General features: G+C 24.6%; 1 non-coding gene across 1 annotated transcript; it reads right to left on the bottom strand.

Annotated features, from left to right (window-relative positions):
* Positions 1 to 13,891: 13,891 nt before the first annotated feature.
* TRNAK-UUU lies at positions 13,892 to 13,964 on the bottom strand. The gene has a single exon. It is a non-coding gene; the product is annotated as a tRNA-Lys (tRNA).
* Positions 13,965 to 19,785: the final 5,821 nt, after the last annotated feature.

The raw sequence follows: 19,785 nt of genomic DNA, 5'->3' as shown, positions 1-19,785 counted from the left end.
TCTTTTAAAAGAAAGAAAATTTATTTAGATATTTGTTATAAAAAAAATCCTAAAATAATTATTTAAAATTGAACAAATAATAAATTATATCAATATTTTTTAAAGGTAAATTTTATGCAGATTCTTACCTTCTAAATAAATATTTCTTAAATAATCATTAAAATTTATAAAATATAGATATTTAAAATTTATAAAAGGTGTTAAAGAAATTGATATTTATAAAATGGAAAAATTAAAGTTTAGACATCCATATTAATAATAAGCTTGTTTTTTGTGTTATTTTATTAAAATATTAAAATTATCAAAATCATTAACTAAAATATTTTGATATATTTTATTTTATATTTTCATAATTTAGGAAACTAGCATTATCTTATCTTATAAAGACTTATAATTACATCTCAGGTTTTATTAACTAGAATAGAATATGTGATCTTTAATTTTTAGATACGCGTTATTACCACAATATTTATGTTGAAAACTGATATTGTGTTATCTTTTAAATTCTAAAATATATTGGTTTCTTAATTAGTTTAAAATTACTTTAGAAAAATAACTTCTTATTAAAAATAAATAGATTCTACCAAATATCTCTCATAAAATACACTTTCATTTCATGATTTATTAGCAAAATGTGTTTAATTATTAAATCTAGTTAATTTTAAATTTTTTATTAACTTAGTTAGCCTAATTATAAAATAAATTATGTTTGTCTTATATTTGACATCTAAGAGTTCTTGACTTAAAAATTGGGTTAATATATGGGTGAAAGAGAGGACAGTTGACGCTTTTTAATAAATTATTTGGAAATTTGAATTAAAAACTAAATTAAAAATATTTTTGAAATCAATTATATAATTATATTAAAATAATAAAAAAAAGTTAAAATAATAGAACAATAGATTAAAGATATATTGAATAAAATAAAATTAATTATATGAATAATAAATATATAGATGATGTATACCATTATTTGTATTTAATAAATATGAAGATTAAAAATATAAAAATGCTTTTTCATCTTCATTAATTAAATTTTTTAGTCCATGACACTTCATATTATTTCATAACTCGTTTATATGATTGACGAGTTAATAGATTTTTTAACTCGGTACATTTTGTCTCATAAAGTGTGTGGAGCACTATGGTATGAGACCCACTAATTTAGAGTTTTTTAAATTTAACCGTTATTATATATATATTGTTACTTCACTTTAAGCATTTTTCTAATTGATATTTTATTATAGACTTTCCCCATCAACCAAAAATTCACACGCATTTACATAAGGACTCACATAAAGTAATTATTAACTCTATATTCAAACAATCATGCTCCCTTCCCTTAAATTTCAATTCACACCCACATGTACCATCACTTTCATTTGAATATTCTTAAGTTCACATTAATTGAGACGCAAACTCTTACCTCAAATATGAAATGTGAACACTTTAATTATTTTTGTTTGGTGAATTTACTTCAAACTTTTTATGTATGTATGTATATATATTTAATGATTAATGAATGATGTATAAAATATATAAATAAATAACGAAATTAATTAATTGCATAAATAATATATATAAAAAGAATGTATAAAAAAAAAATTTATTAAGTTATTTGGAAATTAATATGAAAAAATAAATTAAAAATAATTTTAAAATCTATTATATATTTATATAAAACCCAAAAATAATAAAATAATGGAACAATAGTTCAAACATATAATGAAAAAATGAAAATTAATTATATAAATAATAAATATATAGAAAACGTATAACATTATTTTTTTAATAAATTATTTTGAAATTTTAATTAAAAACTAAGGTACAATTATTTATATAATCTAATATATAATTTTGTTGAATTAAAAAATTGTTAAAACAATGGTGTATATAATAAGAGGAGTGATAGAGAAGGGAATTTGAGAGAGGTAATGGGGGAAGAAATGATGTGTCACTACATCACTGGTTGGAAAAAGGATAAAATGTGAAAAGAAAGAGAAGAGAGAGAAATTTTGTTATTTTTGTGGATAATCAAATTGCGCCATATCATTCCCTCCCCTCTCTCAAGTTCCTTCTCCCAATCATTTCTCATATAATAAATGGTAGAAAAAATAAAATATTTATTTTAACTAAAATTAAAAAATTATATTTTTTTTGGAAAACGGATTAGTTTAATTTTTTAAAAATTCCAAAATAGGAAAATGAGTTCAAGGAATAAAGCTAGACAGAACTTAGAGTTTTTTAAAATACCAAATGAGTTTGAAACAAATAAGTTAAAAAAAATAGAATAACAAACAATTGAATTACAAACAAGTCATTAAACAAGAACTATTTGAAACTTCATTTCCTTGTAATGATTTTATATGGGATATTCAATCTTTGACTGAGCTTTCAACTGTCTTCATTAATCGAAATTCCCCTCCATTTACGTATGAGAGCGTTGCCATCAGAGACAATATCACCCTAAACTTTTCATTTTGTTCTTTTATTCGTGCTATAAATTCTTGTATTTCTTTCTCTCTAGGCATTGTAGACTAGGGCTCCAAAGAAGCATTTGAAGACATTCGCATTTCCTTAGCCTTATTCTTAACAAGATCTATAATTTCGTTCCATTTATCTGGAAATTTAATGATATTCATGTTCCGAGCAAAATTGATCTACACCTTGGATATAAATATTTTATATTTAAATGAATTTAATAAATACGAATATTAATAATCTAAAAATGAATTTTCATCTTTTATAATTTAATTTTATGTTGTGACTTTTCATATTATTTTATAACCCGTTTCAATTCGCGAGTCCATGGATTATGTAACCCGATTCGTTTTTTCTCAAAAAGCGGGACGTTGGGTGTGTTGCGATAACCCGATAATCTAGAAATATTTAAAATTAAGTGTTATTATATATATATGATTAATGAATTATTGTTAAAACTTATATGCTAATAAAATAAAATTAGTAATTAGATATCACAATTAAATAAGCATTAAATATTTATTTTCACATCCATAGTTGGTACATTTGTGTTATTAAAGAACATGAATAGACTATTCACATAGTCTTTCACATATGCAGACAAAATTATCACAATACCCATCAAAATTGTTAACAGATTCGGGTAAGCAATATTTTTTACAACTGCTATCCTTAAAACACAGGCCTTTAAATGTAGCGCTCTTGTTAAAACAAACTCTTGCCACTACTTTATCATTCTCCGTAAAAATTAAATAGTCATACATGTTTTTATTATTAATGATATCATTAAATTTAAACTAATCATAAATAGAGAGAAAATTAAACTTACGAGAAATGAGAAGAACTAACACCAACACAAGATTGAAGAATAATTTGTTCATGGTGTTTGATATGACAACTTAAAGTTAATTTATTCAAAGAACTAGAGAGTATTTATATTCATTTAAAAGACTATGAATTTGAAAAATAAATTATAAAAAGAAATATTCACTAGCAAACAAATAGTTATTTAGAGTAATTAATGTTAAACAAAGAAGTTTATGTAAATGAAAAGAAATTATTATATAAATCTCTTTTAAAAGAAAAAAAAATTTATTTAGATATTTTTTATAAAAAAAATCCTAAAATAATTATTTAAAATTGATCAAATAATAAATTATATCAATATTTTTTAAAGGTAAATTTTATGCAGATTCTTACCTTCTAAATAAATATTTCTTAAATAATCATTAAAATTTATAAAATATAGATATTTAAAATTTATAAAAGGTGTTAAAGAAATTGATATTTATAAAATGAAAAAATTAAAGTTTAGACATCCATATTAATAATAAGCTTGTTTCTTGTCTTATTTTATTAAAATATTAAAATTATCAAAATCATTAACTAAAATATTTTGATATATTTTATTTTATATTTTCATAATTTAGGATACTAGCATTATCTTATCTTATAAAGACTTATAATTACATCTCAGGTTTTATTAACTAGAATAGAATATGTGATCTTTAATTTTTAGATACTAGTTATTACCACAACATTTAGGTTGAAAACTGATACCGTGTTATCTATTAAATTCTAAAATATATTGGTTTCTTAATTAGTTTAAAATTACTTTAGAAAAATAATTTCTTATTACAAATAAATAGATTCTACCAAATATCTCTCATAAAATGTACTTTCATTTCATGATTTATTAGCAAAATGTGTTTAATTATTAAATCTAGTTAATTTTAAATTTTTTATTAGCTTAGTTAGCCTAATTAAAAAAATTATGTTTGTCTTATATTTGACATCTAAGAGTTCTTGACTTAGAAATTGGGTTAATATATGGGCGAAAGAGAGGACAGTTGACGCTTTTTAATAAATTATTTGGAAATTTGAATTAAAAACTAAATTAAAAATATTTTTGAAATCAATTATATAATTATATTAAAATAATAAAAAAAGTTAAAATAATAGAATAATAGATTAAAGATATATTGAATAAAAGAAAATTAATTATATAAATAATAAATATATAGTGGATGTATACCATTATTTGTATTTAATAAATATGAAGATTAAAAATATAAAAATGCCTTTTCATCTTCATTAATTAAATTTTTTAGTCATGACTCTTTATATTATTTCATAACTCGTTTATATGATTGGCGAGTTAATATATTTTTTAACTCGGTACATTTTGTCTCATAAAGTGTGTCGAGCACTATGGTACGAGACCCACTAATTTAGAGTTTTTTAAATTTATTGTTACTTCACTTTAAGCATTTTTCTAATTGATATTTTATTATAGACTTTCCCATCAACCAAAAATTCACAAGCATTTACATAGGGACTCACATAAAGTAATTATTAACTCTATATACAAACCATCATGCTCCCTTCCCTCAAATTTCAATTTACACCCACATGTACCATCACTTTCATTTGAATATTCTTAACTTCACATCAATTTAGACTCAAACTCTCACCTCAAATATGAAATGTGAACACTTTAATCGCTTTTGTTTGGAAATTAAATATAATTAAATAACAAAATTAATTAATTGTATAATTAATATATATAAAAAGAATGTATAAAAATATTTTTTTATTAAGTTATTTGGAAATTAATATAAAAAAATAAATTAAAAATAATTTTAAAATATATTATATATTTATATAAAACCAAAATAAAATAAAATAATGGAACAATAGTTCAAACATATAATGAAAAAAGAAAAATTAATTATATAAATAATAAATATATAGAAAACGTATAATATTATTTTTTTAATAAATTATTTTGAAATTTTTATTAAAAACTAAGGTACAATTATTTATATAATCTAATATATAATTTTGTTGAATTAAAAAATTGTTAAAACAATTGTGCATATAATAAGAGGAGTGATAGTAAGAGGGAAGTTGAGGGAGATAATAAGGGAAGAAATGATGTGTCACTACATCACTGGTTGAAAAAAAGATAAAATGTGAGGAGAAAGAGAAGAGAGAGAAATTTTGTTATTTTTGTGGCTAATCAAATTGTGCCACATCATTCCCTCCCCATTTTCTCCTTCAAATTTCTTCTTCAAATCATTTCTCATATAATAGATGGTAGAAAAAATAAAAATATTTATTTTAACCAAATTAAAAAAATCATATTTTTTTTGAAAAAGGGATTTGTTTATTTTTATTAAAAATTCCAAAATAGAAAAATGAGTTCAAGAAATAAATCTAGACAGACCCTAGAGTTTTTTAAAATGCCAAATGAGTTTGAAACAAATAAGTTAAAAAAAATAAAATAACAAACAATTGAATTACAAACAAGTCATTAAACAAGAACTATTTGAAACTTCCTTTCCTTGTAATGATTTTATATGGGATATTCAATCTTTGACTGAGTTTCCAACTGTCTTCATTAATCGGAATTCCCCTCCATTTATGTATGAGAGCGTTGCCATCAGAGACAATATCATCCTAAACTTTTCCTTTTGTTCTTTTATTCGAGCTATAAATTTTTGTATTTCTTTCTCTCTAGGCATTATAGACTAGGGCTCCAAAGAAGCATTTGAAAACATTCGCATTTTCTTAGCCTTTTTATTAACAAGATCTATAATTTTGTTCCATTTATCTGAAAATTTAATGATATTCATGTTTCGAGCAAAATTGATCTACACCTTGAATACAAATATTAATAATCTAAAAATGAATTTTCATCTTTTTTAATTTAAATTTATATTGTGACTTTTCATATTAATTTATAACCAGTTTGAATTCGCGAGTCAATGGATTATGTAACCCGATTCGTTTTTTCTCATAAAGTGGGACGTTGGGTGTGGTTCGATGACCCGATAATCTAGAGATTTTTAAAATTAAGTGTTATTATATATATATATATATATATATATATATAATTAATGAATTATTGTTAAAACTTATATGCTAATAAAATAAAATTAGTAATTAGATATCACAATTAAATAAGCATTAAATATTTATTTTCACATCCAAAGTCGATACATTTGTGTTATTAAAGAACATGAATAGACTATTCACATAGTCTTTCACATATGCGGACAAAATTGTCACAATACCCATCAAAATTGTTAACAGATTCGGGTAAGCAATGATTTTTACAACTGTTATCCTTAAAACACAGGCCTTTAAAAGTAGCGCTCTTGTTAAAACAAACCCTTGCCACTATTTTATCATTCTATGTAAAAATAAAATAGTCATACATGTTTTTATTATTAATGATATCATTAAATTTAAACTAATCATAAATAGAGAGAAAATTAAACTTACGAGAAATGAGAAGAACTAACACCAACACAAAATTGAAGAATAATTTGTTCATTGTTTTTGATATGACAACTTAAATTTAATTTATTCAATGAACTAGAGAGTATTTATATTCATTTCAAAGATTATGAATTTGAAAAATAATTTATAAAATGTAATATTCACCCGCAAAAAAATAGTTATTTAGAGTAATTAATGTTAAACAAAGAAATTTATGTAAATGAAAAGAAATTATTATATAAATCTTTTTTAAAAGAAAGAAAATTTATTTAGGTATTTGTTATAAAAAAATCCTAAAATAATTATTTAAAATTGATAAAATAATAAATTATATCAATATTTTTTAAAGGTAAATTTTATGCAGATTCTTACCTTCTAAATAAATATTTATTAAATAATCATTAAAATTTATAAAATGTAGATATTTACAATTTATAATTTATAATAGGTGTTAAAGAAATTGATATTAATAATAAGCTTGTTTCTTGTGTTATTTTATTAAAATATTAAAATTATCAAAATCATTAACTAAAATATTTTGATATATTTTATTTTATATTTTCATAATTTTGGAAACTAGCATTATCTTATAAAAACTTATAATTACATCTCAGGTTTTATTAACTACAATAGAATACGTGATCTTTAATTTTTAGATACCAGTTATTACCACAACATTTAGGTTGAAAACTGATATTTTGTTATTTATTAAATTCTAAAATATATTGGTTTCTTAAATAGTTTAAAACTACTTTAGAAAAATAATTTTCTATTATAAATAAATAAATTCTACCAAATATCCCTTATAAAACACATTTTCATTTCATGATTTATTAGCAAAATGTGTTTAATTATTAAATCTAGTTAATTTTAAATTTTTTATTAACTTAGTTTGCCTAATTAAAAAAAGTTATGTTTGTCTTAAAATTTGACATCTAAGAGTTGTTGACTTTGAATTGGGTTAATATATTTGCGAAAGAAAAGACAATTGACGCTTTTTAATAAAGTATTTGGAAATTTGAATTAAAAATATTTTTAAATTCAATTATATAATTATATTAAAATAATAAAAAAAGTTAAAATAATATAATAATAGATTAAAGATATATTGAATAAAAGAAAATTAATTATATAAATAATAAATATATAGAGGATGTATACCATTATTTGTATTTAATAAATATGAAGATTAAAAATATAAAAATGACTTTTCATCTTCATTAATTAAATTTTTTAGTGGATTATTCTTCATATTATTTCATAACTCGTTTATATGATTGGCGAGTTAATAGATTTTTTAGCTCGGTACATTTTGTCTCATGGGTCGAGCACTATGGTACGAGACCCACTAATTTAGAGCTTTTTAAATTTAACCGTTATTATATATATATTGTTACTTCACTTTAAGCATTTTTCTAATTGATATTTTATTATAGACTTTCCCCATCAACCAAAAATTCAAACGCATTTACATAGGGACTCACATAAAGTAATTATTAACTCTATATACAAACCATCATGCTCCCTTCCCTCAAATTTCAATTCACACCCACATGTACCATCACTTTCATTTGAATATTCTTAAGTTCACATTAATATAGACTCAAACTCTTACCTCAAATATGAAATGTGAACACTTTAATCATTTTTGTTTGGTGAATTTAATTCAAACTTTTTATGTATGTATGTATATATATTTAATGATTAATGAATGATGTATAAAATATATAATTAAATAACGAAATTAATTAATTATATAAATAATATATATAAAAAGAATGTATAAAAATATTTTTTTATTAAGTTATTTGGAAATTAATATGAAAAAATAAATTAAAAATAATTTTAAAATCTATTATATATTTATATAAAACCCAAAAATAATAAAATAATGGAACAACAGTTCAAACTGTAAAAAAGAAAATTAATTATATAAATAATAAATATATAGAAAACGTATAACATCACTTTGATTTTAATATTTATAAATTTGCATCAATTGAGACTCGAGTCTCAAATATTAAATATGAAAAATTTAACTATTAGACCACTTTTTATTGTTAAATTTAATTAAAAATTTTATGTATGTATAAATATTTAATCATGGTTAATTAATAATAAATAAAATATATAATAAATAAAAGAAAATTTAATTAATTATATAAATAATAAATATGCAGTTAAGGTATAAAAATATTTTTAATAAATTATTTAGAAATTTGAATTAAAGTTGAAAGTAAATATATTTTTAAAATCTAATATATAAATATATTAAATTAATCATTAATTTGTAAAACTAAATTAAATTTAAATTTAATATTTATTTATATTTTTAAATTCATGGAGTATATAAAATTTAAAAATACATGATTAAACATCATATTAATTATATATATATATATATATATATATATATATATATATATTAAGTATTATTATATATTTTTCTCTTATCTATATCAAATGTCCATTAAATTATAATTTATAATTTATTAAATTGAACGTTTTTATTTTATTTATGTCATGAATTTATCATTTAATACCGAGAATTTGATAAGAAATATCGTAATATATATATATATATATATATATATATATTAAGCATTATTATATGTTTTTCTCTTATCCATGTTAAATGTCCATTAATTTATCATTTATTAAATTAAACATTATTTTTCTCTTATTTATGTTTAATGTCCATGAATTTATCATTTAATACCACGAATTTGATGAGAAATATGGTAAGATTTAAATAAAATATTATTTATTTATATACATTTTAAATAAAATTAATATTATTTAAATTTATTGAATTATTTTATTATATAAAAATTAAGTTTATCCAAATTGAATATTCAACAAAAATTTTAAATTAATCAAGTGTATAAAATTATAAAAATAACTGTATAATTGAAATTTATTATGTTTATTAGAAAAATATTTAAAAAAAGAATAAATATATAAACGATAAGTTGCATCGTATATCAATCATAACAATTAGCAACATTGGTTAGTTAGAAGTTAGTAGTTGTAATAAAATGTCTTTAAAATTTGAATTATGGTTGAGTCAACAATCGCCAAGCGAGATCGAGACCAGCCCCTTAGTTCCAAACCTGACCTGCGCTTCTTCAAATATCCCCACCCAAATAAAAGGAAGGTAGGACTGCTTGAACTAACATGCGAGAAAGTTGACTCTACTAGTGGCCTAGTGCTTAAGGCAAAAGGTTTAGGTGTGATGGTAGCTTTCTTTGGTCGGTCTGCTTTCTAATCTTTCTGAAAAAAAGAAAGATCAGTTGATAAGGAAAAGGCTCTCCCGAAACCTGGAAAGAGGCTACTGAAAATCCTGGGTTTTGGGCACTCAAGCTAGAAGGGGAGCACAGCGCTTAGAAAGAGGCTTCATTCGGGAAATGGGTTTGGACTCTACCACCAAATGGTTGGCAGTGAGACAAGATTCAGTCTGTTTCATCGGGTGCTTGTCCATCATAAGGTATTGGACCATAAAAGGAAGGCCTTGGGAAGCTTATCTCTATACTTTCAGCAACTAAACAATTGATGTTTTGGCTGAACGAACGTCTATGCCAGCTATTGAAGATGAATGTTACATTTATCTTAATGGAACTCCAACTAGTTGTAAGGCTGGTATAACTTACACATACCAGACTACGAAGATAGATAGCAGATCTGGATGGGGGCCCTTGGAGAATATAACATCATTTGCTTTTTTTCCTGTAAAATAGCAATGGAAACCCAATTTATCTCGTTAGACGTCTTTCCAGGGCCCTAGTTTTGATTCGTCTTCCTTTTTCATGGTGGGAGCAAGATGGAATCTTTGCAATAGTATCCATTATAACAAAAGATAAAAGGGAACCAATCTATGCTTGGTGAAGGAAGCAATGCTTTCTGGAAGCGCTTCGAGAGGGTCTACAACCAATCTTTTTGTTGTGATAAGAAAGGCCATGAGCTGTAGAACTGAACTGAGATGCCAGAACCGAGCTCCAAGACTAGAACTCAACTTCCCCGGTTATGCCATCTATAAGGAAAGGCACTAGCCAAAAGCAGAAGCCTAAAAGTTCCATGTTGCCGTGTCGAAACCCATTTCTGCACTGTAGTTTTTAGGAGCGCATTGGAGTTTTCTACGCTTTTCAGCCCTTGCTGCTCACTTCGGATCGATCTGTGCCTTGATCTCCGGCCATGAATCTTTGATTCCTCCTGGCAAGGAGGTCCGGTTCCATAGTGATTTCGTCTGCTTTTGGAACATTCCTGGGGGTAAGCAAAGAAAGTGACTACGAAGTTTTTCATTCTCCTCTTTCGAATTACAGAACTTGAGGGGGTCTCACAGGCATCTCTTTTCGAGTAGTAGTGCAAGCTCGGATGGTGTTAGCGCTGGCAGAAGGTCCTGGATTAGTTTGTACCGGTGTAGGTCCCTGAGTGGTGACTTGTCCCCCTTTCTGTTGTGGTATTGGATTAGTATAGATCTCCAGTAGCTTCAGTGGCATTGGTGGCTTTCAGGTATGCCTTAACTGAATTCCAATTGATACGATTTTCATCATTCATGTCATAGATGACATATCACGCAAAGTATGATACTCTTCGATGGTATGACCTGTGTATCAGTGAAATAGACAGAAGAATAGTCGAGACCAGGAAGCCGGGGAAGTGCCTTATCTCTGGACAGAAAAATGGATTTCGGATGGACAATAGGTAGGAATGGATAGGGGTAATGGCAGATAGTGAGCTATATTAGGTCCCCAAGTCGCTTGGGAGCACCTTGTTGGAGGAGCACCGGTTCACTCTAACAACACGTCTGCATTGAGGGTCTTATAGCCGGTGGTAGAGGACTGGCAATTGAATCAATAAACTTGCTGGACTAACACTTCAATTAGCTTTGGTAGTATCCGTTGGTGCGAGTGAGCGTTCCCGCTGCATCGATCATAGTAAAGTGTTCAATTAACCGGTGTCAGCCTATCCACCCACTCTTAGTGTTCAGGTTTCCGGTGTGCTAGAATCAATATCAGAGAATGCGCTGTGAAAGAATCTGACTCGGACAGATGATCTGATATGAATTTGAAAACTAATGCCACGAATGAACCAAGGAAAGGAAAACTGAACGGAAAGTAGGGGAAGGCGAAGGAAAGGCTTAGTCTAGCCAGAAAGAAAGTAACTTCACTGACTGAATGTCCGAGATTGAATTAGAATAGGAAGTTGTTATAGAAGGAGCTATGCAGATGCAGGCTAACTATCAATTTCCAAATCTCACTTAAAAGTGAACAGCTCCATGTGACTAGACGAATTCCTCCCCTACATATCTTGCAACAAGGTATGCAATAGCAGCTGATTCTGTAAGAGAAAATAAAAATTACCTTCATTCCGTCTCCTACCGTGGGTCTACGCCCTCTTTGTTTTAGCCATGGGCAATTGTGAACAAGAGAGTTCCACCTTCTACCTATCCCGACTTCGCTACATTTCCTTCTTCCTTGTCTACCGGGGATGTGATCCTAAACCTGGACTTGCTATTCAAAAAGGTCTCTTCCCATACCATAACCTTTTCTTGAAAGAAAGAATACTCTATCACGTCATTCACTTAGGTTACACGTCCTTTCCTATGGAATTAGATGATTCATCAGTCAGTTCTATGCTGCTAAGCCCTTCCTAAACTATATGGCGTCCCTTCTCGAAAGACCTAGAAAGAGCATTTCGTTAAGCAGACGGGATCCAACGAATAGAAGATGATAACCTTTCGTCACTGCTGAATCAAACTAACTGTCAACAAGAACAATTGAATCGGTTATTCATTCAACGACAACAAATGCCGATAAACTAGTTGCTTCTTCTATAAAAAAGAGGCCCTTTATCTAAAGAAGGTAAGGCAAAAGCAAGAATCCTAGGATTAAGAGAAAGAGAGAGTTCGGTGTGGCTGAAAGAGTGAATTATGGACTCATTTTCTAGGCTCAAACCATGCCTATAACTAATCAGTCGTCAACCCTGAGCCCTTGAAAGCACTGGAAAAAGAGTCTAGGTGAAATCCCCCTTATTTGCCTCCAAGTAAAGTTCCTCACTCCAATACTTACGCCGAAGAAAGACAAAGCAATTTTAGATGAACCACTGGAGTCGTTAAAACCTTGGTCTATGGCAAGAACGTCTGAACTTTCTTACCGTGCACGCCCGATTGAATGAACTCGATCATGCCAAGCTACTAAACAACCCTACTTTCATCGAACTAAGACTAGTGAAATAGCCAATCCCGAAGGATAAAATATTTCAAGCTTTTGAGAGCGAAAAGAAGATTGACGCAACATTCTTCCTTTTCCTATTTCTGCCTCCACGCTACAACTAATTATCCACTGTAGACGCTGGATGAGACCAGAAGGTAGTAAGCGAGCTATCCCTATCCATTCCACTTTGTTAGTTCGTGATATTACCCTGTCTACTGCACTGACCGTGTTCCATCCGCTGACCCGAGGCAAAGAACTTTCCATTTGGAGGAACCATTCTCTTAGTCGAACAGTTGCGGTTGTGTCTTGTGCTGGCCTCGGTGCCAGGAGCCGGAGACTTTAAAGGATCGTAAAATTCAGTATCTCCGAAAGCCCCGGACCTCTTATTGAATGCATGAGGAATGGAAGAACTGTCATCTTCGGTTGGTGAACTCAAAGTAAAGGGCCAAAAGGACGAGCAAGAGTTGGTCATTCAAGAAGCTTTGGCTAGCCAGCTTGACTTATGGAAAAAGAATAGAAGGAAGGGTGGCTGATTGTGGTAAAAAGAAATCCATGCGAGGTTCAATGTAATTGAAGAGCTGCCATATTTGATTATGTACGAAGATAGGAAGGACGAAGTCCAACCGGTTGGGCCAATGCACGGAAAGATAAGGGCAAGAATGACATCCCACTGATGTCTCTAGTTAAGGCCACCTCTAGGCACCATTCATCAACATGATGCCTCTTATTTGACTAATGAGTCTGCGAGCTTCGGTATTGTGTGTAGGAATAACCAGGCTTTTTTATGTGCAGCAAAAGGAGACTACTTCTCTACATCAACAGCGGAAGAGGTCGAAGCGAGTCGAAAGGCAAAAGAGTTATCTTTGAACGCTACTACACATCATTACGAATACGTCAGTCTAAGGTGGGTTTGGGTATAACAGGACTTGAACCTGCGACCACTAAGTTAAAAGCCTAATGCTCTACCAACTGAGCTATACACCCAAAAAAAGATATAATAGTAAATGTAAATAAAATAAGCATTGATTAGTGCGGAAAAGAAAAGAGGGCCTCTTCTCATCATATTAAAAGGGCGCGGCTCTGTATGAGGCTCGTACTACAGAGTAAGCGAAGAAAACGTAAGGGCTTAGTTAGCACTCCTGCAAGAAAACGGCCTAGCTAACGTGCCCCTTATTTCACTTTTCAAGCCTTGATCGATATGAGAAAAATGCGCTCAAGCACCCAACCTATACAAGGGGCTTGGGCTCGAAAGCCGGCCTTACTCAACAAGCACCTTTCAACGTAAGGTTGCTTCTTTCCACCCATTGAAGATACCTAAGGTTAGAAAAAGTTTATGAAATAATACTAAAAAAATAAATTTTATTTTAAATAAAATTTCATACTAAATAAATATGTCAATATTAAAATAGTAGTTTAATAAATAACTAATTAATTTATAGAATAAGTTCATTCAAAAATCTATATTTACTTAGTTAATTAGTTGATTTAGGATAAAATTTATTTTTAACTTACTTTTATAAAATTATTTATATTTTATACTTCAAAATTGGATTTATTTTCAAAAAGAATAAAAAATAAATAAATTACCACCTTAATATATAAATTTTATTATATTACTATTTTATATTCATTTATTAGATATATAATTATCAATAATATAAAGAATTGTTTTTTATCATATTTTTCTCTCATAATTAAATACAAAAATAATTTTTTAACTCATAATAATTAAACTAATTCATCACTAATTAATTTATAAAATAAGAATTTAATTAATAATAAAAGTCTTATAAGTTAATATTTATATATAACACATTTCCTAAAAACTAGGTGATTTGTTACATTAATAACAAATATACAAATATTTTATTTTTTTATTATTAAAAATTACATTATTATAATTGTAAATAATTTATTCACTTAATATATATATATATATATATAATATTAATAATAATATTCATATATTTTAATTGAAAATAATCTCTTTATCATTTTTGTGTAAACAATTATAATACATATTTTTTTATACACTATTACATTTTCAACTTATATTCCAATTAATTATAAAATAGTTAAAATTAAGAATCTAAAATAATGTATATTATAAGTGAAATTTATTTTCAACTTACTTTTATATATAACTTTATTATATAATATATAAAATATATTTTATTTAATTTTACTTTTATTATTATATATAATCATTTTTAATATATATTTTTAAAAGAATTTAATTAGAAAATGTTTATTTATTTTATAACGATAATTTTATTATTTATTATTTTCTACTTTTACTTATTTTATAAAGAATAATTTTTTTATTTTATATATAAATTTTATTTTAAGTTTATTTTATTACAATTATTAATAATATTTCAATTAAATAAATATAATTTACAATTTATATTATAATTAAAATCTAAAATTTTAATTAAAATTTTAGATTTTAATTAAAATTAAACTACTTATTAAATAATAACATACAGTAATCTATAATAATAAATAATATTATTTATAATATAAATAAATATAAAATTATAATAATAATGAAAATTCAAATTTTGTTGTGGCCCCAAAATTAAAATAAATATAATAGTTGTACATTTTATCAAAAACATATTAAACATACAAAAAAAAAATATTGAGGTGATTTTGAAGCCTCATTTAATAATATTTATGATATATTATGTATGATATTTTTATAATGAAAATTTTTGATAAATATTTTAAAATGAGAAGAGATTATAAAGATAAATATAAGAATAAGAATAAATAAATAAATTTAAGAATATTAAAATGTAACCTCAACAAAAAAAAATTTAGGTTATGGTTGGATTTATGATAAAAAAATATTATAATTGGAAAAACCACTAAAATATCAATAATATAGTTAGAGTTATGGTTAGTGATATAAAAGAGCTACAATAAATATAATAAAGATCTCGATAGATAGAAAATGGGCCTACTAATATTAAAAATAATAAAATAATAAAATAGTTTACAAATTAGACTGAGAAAAAATTAATATATATTATATATAATATAAAGAGAAAAATAAATACAATATTATTATATAATATAGAGAGAAAAAATGTACATAGAAAAAGTTAACGTATTATAAAGAAATAAATATAAAAGAATAGGTTATTATACAGTAAAATATATAATAATATATAATATATAATTAATAATATTATATATATATATTAAAAATTAAAAATTTAGGGCCTGAATAGTGGCCAATGTAATTGCCCGAGCTTACAAACATCACTAACTTATATAACTTATACTACCCTATATTATTCAGGGCAAATTACCTTGGGGCCCTTTAATTACTCATATCGCTCACTTTTGATCCTCAAATTAATTTTTAAAACAAATCGTTCTTTCAACTTTTATAAATGTCACCAACGACCCTTCCGTTAACTTATTAGTTAAACATAACGACTTAAACTTAAAAAATATTTTTTTATATATTATATTTAATCTTATTTTTTATATTTATATATATAATTATTAAATCACTTATATATAATATTATATATATATTATTATTAAATTATATATTTATATAATTATTAAATTTTCTATATAATATATTGATTATATATATATATAATAAAGTTTAAAATAATTTATATAATAAAAATATATATAATTTATATATAATATTTATATAATATATTTTTAAAAAATAAATTTGAGAATTAAAAGTAATTGAGTAGTTAGAAGGTTACCAATACTTTTAACCTTCAAATTATTTTTAAAATATATATTTTATAAATTATATAAACTTTTATATATATATATATATAAGAGATTTAATAATTATATAAATTTAAAAATTAATAATAAAATATATATATAATATTATTTATAAGTGATTTAATAATTATATATATAAATATGAAAAATAAGATTAAAGATAATATATAAAAAAATAATATTTTAAGTTTAAACCATTATGTTTAACCAAAAAGTTGAGGGAATGGCCATTAATGACCTTTCTAAAAGTTGAAGAGCGATTTGTTTCAAAAATTAATTTGAGTGCTCAGAGTAATTCGAGGACTAGGACTGCCCATGTAAGTTGCTCTATTATTTATACTTAATTATAATTTATATTTTTATATAAATTATACTTTATATAATTTGTAAAAGTACTTTTAATTACGGTTTTATATATAATAGTTAAAATAATGTGTGTTTTATATAAATATTGAACAGTAAATAATTTATATATATTATTAAGTACTATTAATATGTTTTTATATATATATATATTATAAATATATTTTTTTGGAAGGTTATTTTAAAGTATGATTTTAGAATAATTATTAGTAAATAAATATATATACATAAAATATCTCCAAATTTTAAGATTTTAGTATATTTACTTAATTCATATTTATATATAATACATATTTTAAAAAATTAAAACTTACCATTACAATTATAAAAAAAAATAAAATCGAACAACTCTAGAACAAATTCTTTATTAAAGATTTAACTCAATTATATTAATTTTATATTTATATAATCATTAAAATAATTTGATCACATTAATAAATAATTTATATACATTTTTAATAATATAACATATTTATAAATAATATTAATAATATATATTTCAAATAACTTCATATATATATATATATATATATATATAATATTAATAATATTTTTTACTATATTGTTGATAATACTTTATTATTTAACTTTTATAATTTATCTACACTCATTTTTACATACTTATATTTTAATTAAGAAGTATATCTTGTATTCTAATTAATTTTTAAAACAATATAAATTAAGATTTATTAATAAATTTTTTTTATGTTTGATAATCTTAATAAACGTTTAACTCTTATTTATATACGAGATAAAACTTTTAATTGCAGTATATAATAACGCAGTTAAAGGTAAGACTTTTAACTGTGATTTTATATACCGCAGTTAAATTTAAAACTTTTAACTGTGGTTTTATATACCGTAGTTAAAAATAAGACTATTAACTACGGTTTTATATACCGTAATTAAATGTAAAACTTTTAACTGCAGTTTTATATACCACAGTTAAATGTAGGACTTTTAACTGCGATTTTATATACCGCAGTTAAAGTTAAGACTTTTAACTACGGTTTTTATATTATTAATTACAGTTTTATATATAGCAGTTAAAAGTATGATATTAACTGCGATATAATACCGCAGTTACATGTAAAGTATTAACTACAGTTTTATATACCGCCGTTAAATTTTGTCACTAATAACAACTTTTTTTTACCAGTGAAATGTCTTTTATAGCCTATGTTGCTGTTATACAGCTGTTTTAATACTCTTTATTTATTTAACATCTTTAATTGTGTGCATCCTTATATTTTATATCTAATTAATCATCCAGAAGAAAAATGAGAAGTAAATTTCCTATTTAGTGACTTTCTATTTTATATTTTAATGGAGTAATTGTCTATTATTCATTAGTAATTAATATACGGCATTTGTAGCCTTCTTCTCCTTCAAGAAAACAAAAGGTTTTGGTTAAAAATGTTATTAAATTTGGTATAGCTAGTTGAGTGACTAATATTTATGAAGATTGATATTTTTTATTGTGACTCATATTCAATATGTATGATATTTTATCTGTAAAACACTTTATTTTTTAGAAATAAATCTTCAATAATAATATACAAGGATATCTTACAACAATTACAAAAGAGTTGGAGAGATTGAAGAAGTTTCTTCAATACAAATTTTGTCAAAAATGTGATATGAGACTATCTACTCTACACTGGTGTGTAGGGCTAGGTCTAGGGCTTTGGCTCATTCACCCTTTCTTTCATTTATCAAAGACGTGGGAAAATTTTATTTTCCAACTGAAATTGAGAATGAAGATTGACAAGAGATTGTAACCCATATTTTTAAGTGAAGATTCCCAGGTTAAGTAATCTTAGGTTTAAAATGCTATTTTTTTTAAGGATGTAATGTAAATATTCTTAGTATTACTTTTATAAACTAAAAAAAAAATAGTTTTGAACACTTATTTGGACTGATTGTGTATATTTTTTATTTTATTTTTTTAACAAATGTTTTTTTAGCTAATTTATTAATTGTTGAATTGTAATGTATTGTTAATTGATATTTTTTATTTGAATGTTTTAAGGCCCGAAGAATCAAGATAAATTTTTTTAAATATTGGAAATAAGAGTTTATTTGTATTGATATGTTAGTGTTTATTTTGTATTAATTTAAATACTTAAACATGATATTTTGATGTAATAATATTTTGATCAAATATAAATATAAATATATATATATATATAATATTTAAAAACAAAATTAATATAAAATATTGTGATTTTTATGGTTCTCAAAACTATAAATTATAACGATGGTTTTTACCATGAAAGCTTAATTGTGGTATTTTTACCGCCTTTAATAGTAATTGACTCTTAACTGAGGTATTTGTACAAACCGTTATATGCCAACTATGAAATATAGTATCTTTGTCGCCTTTATAGGTCTGCTTTTATATGTCAATTTTTTTTTTTTAAAAACGACTTAATATCATTTTATTAAAAAACTTCAAAAGAGGGAAATAAGTTTCAAGAAATAAAATTAGACAGACCATAATTTTGTTAAAAATAGTTTTAAATAACTGAATTATAAAACAAACAGAACAAAAACAATTGAATTATAAACAATTTCATCAAACAAGAACTTTTGAATCTTCATTTTCTTGTAATAATTTTATAGGGCAATTGACGTCTGAAATATTTATATACTTCTTGATTTTGTATCTTGT

This window comes from Impatiens glandulifera, unplaced genomic scaffold (assembly GCF_907164915.1).
Source record: "Impatiens glandulifera unplaced genomic scaffold, dImpGla2.1, whole genome shotgun sequence".
NCBI lineage: Eukaryota > Viridiplantae > Streptophyta > Magnoliopsida > Ericales > Balsaminaceae > Impatiens > Impatiens glandulifera.
The sequence above is the reverse complement of the archived record's forward strand: the minus strand, read 5'-3'. Positions and strand labels throughout refer to the sequence as shown.